Genomic DNA, 8,905 nt, shown 5'->3' on the forward strand with positions numbered 1-8,905 from the left:
TGCATGATAATTTCGTAACATTGTACATTGAATAATATTGAGTTCATACACTTGGTATCCAATTCTGCTTTACTTTGCAACCCTCCATTCCTTTAATACACTACAGAGTACATTTTCAAACGACACAATGGTTCGAATTCGCTATTTCATTCACTCATTTTTAAGCTGTATCTCTCACTATACTAGTTGTATTACAATAGGCTATTTACGTGATATGTATTATAGCATACATTAGGTGATGAAATTGTTTATTTTCCCTCATTATATGCTAAGATAGCAGAGTTCCATACCCAGATTTGATGATCAAAAGGTAGAAATTCTCCGGGATTTTGTTCGGGATACTGAGATCTGTGAGTGCAACGAATGTAATACGTATCCAATCCCGATTACGTGTTTCTGAATGGTTCCGATATCTTTATTAGTTCCAGGGTTATGCCCCTTGAAAGCAATGTGTATGAAATAAAGTGGTATCTTCATCGATATCTCGATATCTTGAGAACGAAGCGGAATGGATCCATGGTTTATATAGACCTTTTTGCTTGTCATGACTCATACTATCGTTCCTTAAAATCTGGCTCTTTCCTGGTAATTGTTCTTTAAAGACATATTATAAAAATTTAACATTTTATAGAAGGAGCTGGAAAGATGATTTAAAATAAACAAGGAAGTAGCAGTGTTAAATCTAGTTTAAAATAAACTAAGCTTGCAATCCTGTAAGAGACAGATTGCCGAATGTTTTGAGGGTTTCTACACAACGCATGTTTGGCTGTTCAATTGCGCGCGCGGCTGGTACTCCCACGCTTTTATAAGTTGATGCAAGGAATTTGGATCCAACACAAGGATATGTTCAAGGTTCCGCTAGACGCTGCGCGATCTGTCTACTTACATGAAACAGGTTCTAGAAAAGTATCTACTTTCAACGTTAAAACGAAAAAAACTTTCACATTAGGAAAAGATTTAAACTTAAGACACATAAAATAGTAAAGGGTAGACGCAGACTACCCTCCAGCTTCACCACTGCTAATGAAACCTACTGTAATCAGCTAGTAGAAACATCCTACGTTACCACATCCAAAGAAATTCAAATCTGTAACATCTACATTAAAAGTCATGCTTACTGTGCTCGACTGTGGTGGACCACTATTGCCAGAAATAAAAACCTGGGAACTTATAACAACCTACGCACATCTTTACTGTACCAATCTACACAGCACGTTGAAAAGCAATAAAAAAACAAACATTTTAAAATGCTTTGTATTAATGTTAGGAATACGATCTATGTTTACAAAATGGATAAATAATTACAAGTACTCTCGCAGTACTCAGCAGCAGTTATCCAAATCTCAAATTTACAACAGAATTGAGGAAAAATAATACGTAAACATTTTGTATTTGACGTTCAGTGTGTAAACCAGCTCTACAAAGACGAACTGTATATGATTTTTATATTTACAAATGAATCAGCCCATTCTTACAAAATTCAATCTAATGGCCTAAACTTAAAAAAAAAAAAATAAAACATAAAAAATAAAAACAAATTAATTTTGTTTCCTGAAGATACTAATTTTTTATTTGAAAAAAAAAAGTCAATGACATTAGTAGTTTGGAAAATTTGGGGAGAAAGGCAAAATAATATTTTCAGTAAATCAGATAACAAGTGAATATCATTCCCTTAATAGTCCATCTTAGCGTTCAGACTAAATAAGGTGTCTCAACAGAATGCCTTCAAGATTTATTGTAAATCTTCTAAAATATTGAAAAGTAACTTACCGGCTTCAAAAATTATTCTGCGTTGTCAACTCAATCGAATGTGGAGTTCACGAAGTAATTTGTGAATGTGATCGTTCATATACATTGGTATATGAAAAAGGAATATTGGCATCAGAATAACGAAACGCTTGAAGATAAAGAAGAATTAGTGACTCATTGGACTTCTTCAAAACACAAAATAAAGCAAGTAAAAGATATACAACTAATATCTTCAACAATATGAAGAATTGTATATGAGTCGTTTACATCAAGACAAAAAGTTCAACATTAAATATGGACATGGGTAATTTAGATGATCAATCCCTTTTATTCTTAATAATTTTATTCAAAGATATAAAAGTTTTTTTTTTAAACAAAATTGTACATAATTTTTAACACTTACAACAACAACTAAAATATTTTTCCCAAAACTTAATATCCATCATTTAACGTATTCATTTATAAACTTAGATAGTGGTGCAATGTTAGCACAATTTAATGATAGTTATGACAAGAATATATCCAATATACTATGTGTGAGATATGAGAAGCCATGTCGTTTTACTAAATACTTCGTTCTCAATTTGCAGTATAATGTTTACTTTCAACATTGAAGCTATATGCGACATAGAACGGATTAAAATGAGGATGGATTCTGGGAACAAGCTGACAAAACTAGCATGCGCTAATAACTTGGTTCCTCAAACGTCCTCTCAAAATGCATATATTTAAAAGTATTTAAAGATAATCAATGAAATCTTGACTGAACTTCTTCCGAGAATAAGATATAGTCTCATCGACTTAGACTTCCATTCGATGGGAAAGATTTCGGAAAAAACAAAGTTAAAGGCATTTGTGAACATTAATTCAGTACTTAAGTAAAAAGATGTAATACAATTAATCGAAATGTGGTTTCTAACAGACTCACTTCATGCTGAACAACAGCAAATTTTAGTTTTAACCTTTTAAACCATAACCTTTTAAACACAGTTAAAATTTTCGAAATTTAAGAACCACATTTAAGCATTAGGCTTGTAGAGGCCTTTCAGGTACACATGAAAAATATTTGAATTATATCATTAGAAGAAGAAAACTTACTAACCACAATTTCATATAATTTCCATTTATGAGCTTTGGGAAAACTTAGTTGTTTAACAGTTTAAAAACAACTGGATGGCATTTCGTTTTTATTTATGTATGTCGTCGGAAGTAATTATTAAAGAATAAAATGACTGATTACTTACTACATTGTAAGTTCAATGAAACTCCAAACAATGAAATGTGAGGTCATCAGATTACTTGATGAAGCGCGAGAGCATGGAGCATCAGTGCATTACTGGCATTTACAGTGCTGGGCTCTCCAAGCGGTAAAAGAAGTTGACTTATCGGATTTCACAGCACCGCACTTTCGTTAAAAATCAGAAACAAGCAGGAATTACCTCACGAACGATTAGGACTTTTCCAATAAAGAAGGACATTACAGAAGATACTGTTATTCGTGCAAGTGGCGAGGCGTTTACTAGTGAAATAAACGATTACACTCATTTGCAATCTTTTGACTGCAGCCAGTGTATGGAATTGTGACCAGAATCAGTTCAGCTGGGATCGAACCAGAGGTGAAGGCTCTACCATTGACCCATTTCTTGTGCTAAACACTCATACACGTACGACAACAGACAAAAACAGTGCCATCACCTCCTGTATTTTGGGAGAAGTTACTTTTAATGGTCAAGTGTTCCCCTTTCTCCTTTGGGTTAATAGGTCTTCTGAAACACACAATAGTAAGACATGCTCTGAAAGATTCTAAGGAATGTATTCCTTAATATACAAATATAAACTTAACATTTACAGCGCAGCAATAACGTTGATTCAATGTGGCCAAGTTCCAAGATAGACAGTTGGCCAACCTATGTCTTATAGGAAAGTGCAGGTTTTACAAAAATGAGGCTCAATAAGACAACTGGCCAACTAGTGGTGGCCAAATCAACAGTTTTCACTGTATTTAGGAAATCCGACTTTGAGAAACGAACAGCAAAAAATTAATATATAGGAGTTTCCACTATCCAATGACATTTCGCGCAATTACAACAAACGAATAAAAGAATTCCGTTATATTATCAACAACAATGATGTTTTAAGTGAACTAAATACAATATTAAAACTCAAATACAAAAATACATATTTGCTAATTTTAATATTATTATATTACTATTTTAAAAATAATCTGCTCGGCAGTTTTTATGTTAAATACATTATGGCACAAAAAAAAAAAAAAAAAAACGAAAATACATTGATTACAATGTTTATAAAGCTTTTTCAGTCAAACTCGACAATTCTTATATTCATGTCTATAAAATCTATGTAAAGGAATTTATTAGACAGCACTTTAAGATAAAAGCTTCTCATTGATCAATATTTTTTAAGACAAAAGCTTTTGATTTTGGTAAATGCTTTTCACATTTTATCACATTTTAAAGCTACATTTCTAAATATTTTTGATCACAGTCATTTTTATATTGCACAGAAACAGTTTTCGGAAGAAAGTAAAGCAAGTAGATTTCGGTGTTCACATAAATTTATGTTATGCTGCAATGTCAAATTTGTGCACAGTGAACTTCCACACACACATATATATATACATATATTCTTCATAAAGATTTGTTAACATACATGTTACTGTGCGAGTCGGAAATGTTCTGATTACTGGTAAGTACCGGTGGTCATAAAATCTCTGTTGGTGATTATGAGTAATAGTTAAGTCACACTTGTGTTTGCTAAAATGAAAAAGCATATTAGGTCGGTGCGAATGAAATGTCCGTTGGTGGGAAACCCACCCCAGTAGCACACACAGACTGGACTAAGATTACGCATCAAACGCCACAAACTCTGTATACATTAAGTAAACAGGCTGGGGTACTCATACAGTCAGCAGATTGTGCATTGTTGAACAGGGTCGTATAGAACTGTATCACGGAGAACACATAATTGCGAGTGATTTTCTTTACAAATTCAAAATGGGATATTCTGCAGGAAGTTACAAATAACGTAAATAATAAATTTGGCCCAGGAATGGTGAATGTACGCACTACTTGAGGTTTGTTAAATTTCGTTCCGGTATTGCAAAAAGGAGTCTCATGAGCACCGAACATCATGTTTGGATGCACTCCTCAGGAAGATCATGGAAGAGCACCCTCGGAAAGTGTTCGTATTGTTGGAAACGAGTTAGGCATACACCATATCTCAGATGTTCGGCGGATCCGTGCACTCGGTACAGTGACAAAGTTGGCATCATGGGTTTGTTACAGGGTGGAAAAAATCAAATCTTTTTCCTCGTATAATACAAGTCGCAAACTGACGAAAAAACATTAGGAAGTAGTATTAAATGTTAATTATGCTATTTAAATTAAAGTATTGGGGCTGAATTTTGAATTAATCCCCAATCGTTAAGCTATTTCAATCCCAAACAATGTTTCTTAAACATTAAGAAGAAAGTATAGCAACGTTTATCAACATGACACTTTTTCTTTTTCTTTTTCTTTCTTACTATTTGGCAGGGGCATATTTTTAAAAAATCGGAACTAGCTTGCGGCACGAAATACATAAATTTCGCCTAAAGATTTAAAATCTTACAAAAAAAAAAAAAAAAAAAAAAACGGAGAGAGAATCAAACCCTCTCCGAAAAAATCAAACGATTTGAATCTTGATTTAAATCAATCCACCCTGGTTTACTATGAGAATGGTGAACGGTAAGGACAATAATTTAGTCTGATTGAAACCCAGAACGGCTTCCTACACTATCTGTCAACCTACAACATGTGCTGTTATTGGTATAGTGGTCTATGGTTAGAATGATCCATCATGTCTTGGTCTATGTTTGAAGTAATCCATCATGTCTTGGTCTATGGTTGGAGTGACCCATTATCAGGGTTTGAAAAAACCCGGGTATTTTTGAAAAAACCCAACCCACCTGGGCCCATGTGGGTTTTTTCGGGTATTTTCGGGTTTTATTGGGTTTTTTCGGGTTTAATTGGGTTTTTTCGAAATATTTCAATCTCTTTGGGGTAAAAATGTTAAAATATGATTTACAATTCATGAGTGTCATTGTTACAACTTGAAACAACTTTCTATTTACTGCTGTTTTGAAAAAATTGCCGCAATTTTGAAATTTTGTATTGGATCGCCGAAAAAAATCTATACAGCAAATTTAGAATGTCTTGTGCTTCTACCCTCAAAATACCAACTTAAAAAGTCCGAAAATTGCACCTTGTAGCATGGATACCCGCTATCTTGAAAAATGCCCGCCATTTTGAAATTTTATGCCGCCAAAATATATACAGCTAATTTAGTCTCTCGTACTTCTACTTTAAAAATTTCAACTTGAAAGACCTAAAATTGCGCTTTGTAGCGTGGATATCAGCGGCGCAAATTTGTCTTCAACATTGAGGGGACGGGTAAGACGGTATATATATATATATATATATATATATATATATATATATATATATATATATATATATATATATATATATATATATATATATATGCATGCGATGTACAAAATATTTATGAAGGAGAAAAACAATGCTGAGGAGGGTTAGCCATGTCGGTCCCGGCGTCCTCCACAGGGGACATAAATATGACGACATTATTATTGCTAGGGGCGAGGTGGCTCAATGGTAGAGCGTTCACCTCCGGTGCTAGGGGTCCCTGGTTCGATCCCAGCTCGCGCCGTGTGGACTTTGTGGTGGACAAACACCGTGCTCGTGGGTTTCCTCGGGGTTCTCCCGTTTCCTCCCACTTTCTTCATTCCACCATTTCACTCATCTCTCATTATCATCGTCTCCTTTAGCCTAACCGGCATAACCGTGGGACGTTAAACTTAAAGATTTCATTTCATTTCATTCATTATTATTGCTTTATAACTTTAAAATCCAACTGGCAACATTGAAAACTGTTTACAAGGGATGATCCAAATATGATCATTCCCTGTAAACAGTTTTCAGTGTTGCCCGTCTGATTTTAAAGTTGTAAAGCAATAATAACATCGTCATATTTTATGTGCCCTGTGGGAGACTCCGGGACAACATGGGCACGGGAGCAGAGTTGTCTTCAACATAGGGAGGCGGTCAGATTTGAGGCTTATTCTGGGAGGTATCAATTTCATCTCACTTTCCTTTGTGACAGTTGGACACAAATCACATTTCTTCCTAAAAGACATATTTCCAATTTCCAATCGGATTATTGAGGGGGACAGTTCCAAGATTGTAGGGGATATGTCCCCAACATCCCCCGGGATTTTCGCCAGTGGATATCACCCAATAAAAAAAAAAGCGCGCCATTTTGTAATTTTACGTTGGTATGCTGCCAAAATCTAAACAGAAAATTTAGTGTCTCTGGTTTGTATCCTGAAAATTTAAGACCGAAAGTTGAACACTGTGTGGTAAAGGCAGACAAACGAACAAATGTAGATCGAGTCATCCTAGGAGACTCGGTGACGTTCGCCAAATATGAATACCAAATAGCTATATTAATTTAAAACAAAGACATAATTCATCAAAATGTCTTAAATATTTTTCAACATAAAATAAATGGTCTTACTGTTGAAGTTCACTTTCGATGCTTTGTTCATTCAATTACGGGAATTACCCGAGTACTTGTTGCAAGACCGTTCTTTTCCGAAAATTAATTTAAAACAATTAACAAAGATAGGCCTATAATTCATATTTTATAAAGTAAATGTTTCAAAATGTCTAAAATGAAATGAAATATCCTCCAGCGTAAAATAAATAGTTTTATTGTTGAAGTATTCACTTTCGATGCTTTGTGGGTTCAATTGCGGGAATTTCCCGAACACTTCTTTCACGACGGGTTCTCCCTGAAAATGCAGCTTGCTTTACTGTACATCGAAACTTCCATTAATTCTGAAGTTTGAATGCAGCACTTGAAATAGTAAGTGTTACGTAGTCTTCGGAGCTCCGAGCATTAAGCTTCTTAATTTTGACAAGAATTTTTACGTTATTGCTAGTGTTGATTCTACAGAATGCTTATTTGAAGGCTAGCAACAAATGACTGATCTTAACTGTTGTTGTTGGAAAACCAAATTTTACTGAATACTTTTGTTACCATCAAAGGTAAGAAATAATACTAATAGTTTTACTAATGTATTTACATATTTACTGTTAGTACCGGCACCTATGACCTTAAACCCGTCAACGTATGAGGGATAACGTCCCTCGGCGGCGCCGAGTCAGGAAACACACTATTCACGGAAAGTATTTTCTAAAATATACAATCGCTTACTTTACTTGAAATAGGCTATAAGCGTAATCCACACATTAATTTGTTCTACAATTATCTCAAGCTAAAGTGAGGCTTTTTTTAAATTTATTTATTAATTCATTCATTCATTCAGTGCATTTAGAGCTTTAGAAAGGTCTTATGTTGAATATTGTTGTCTATCTTAACATGAAAGCATATAATTCGCCCAAAGAAAGTTCAAAATCTGGTAAAAATAACTTTCAATGTGATCACCTTAGTTGTACCAATAATACACTAACAAAAAAGCCAAAAACCCAGGTGGGTTTTAAGATGGGTTTTTTCGGGTGGGTCCAACCCGAAAAAACCCGGTGGGTTTTTTCGGGCTGGGCCCACTTGGGCAAACCCTGCCCATTATGTTTTGGTCTATGGTTTGAGTGATCCATCATGTCTTGGTCTATGGTTAGAATGATCCATCATGTCTTGGTCTATGTTTGAAGTAATCCATCATGTCTTGGTCTATGGTTGGAGTGACCCATTATGTTTTGGTCTATGGTCGGAGTGATCCATCATGTCTTGGTGTATGGTTAGAGTGGTCCATCATATCTTGGTGTATGGTTAGAGTGATCCATCATGTCTTGATCTATGATTGGAGTCATCCATCGTGTTTAATCTCAAGCGAGGTGAAACCCATCAATGTAAATCGTTATAGTGCTGAACTCTGTCAAATGCAACGCATGGAGACTTGTCTGCAAATATCCAGCAATGGTCAAGAAACAATGTCAACTTGCACGACAATGCTATTGTGCGAAGGACGATGCAGGCTCTCCGTCGCACAAAGGACGAGAGTGGTTCCATATTTCTCTGATCTCTCTTCCACTGATTTCCACTTATTATGGCG

The sequence above is a fragment of the Thermobia domestica genome, chromosome 7, assembly GCF_964235325.1.
Source record: "Thermobia domestica chromosome 7, izTheDome1.hap1.1, whole genome shotgun sequence".
In the NCBI taxonomy this organism is placed as follows: domain Eukaryota; kingdom Metazoa; phylum Arthropoda; class Insecta; order Zygentoma; family Lepismatidae; genus Thermobia; species Thermobia domestica.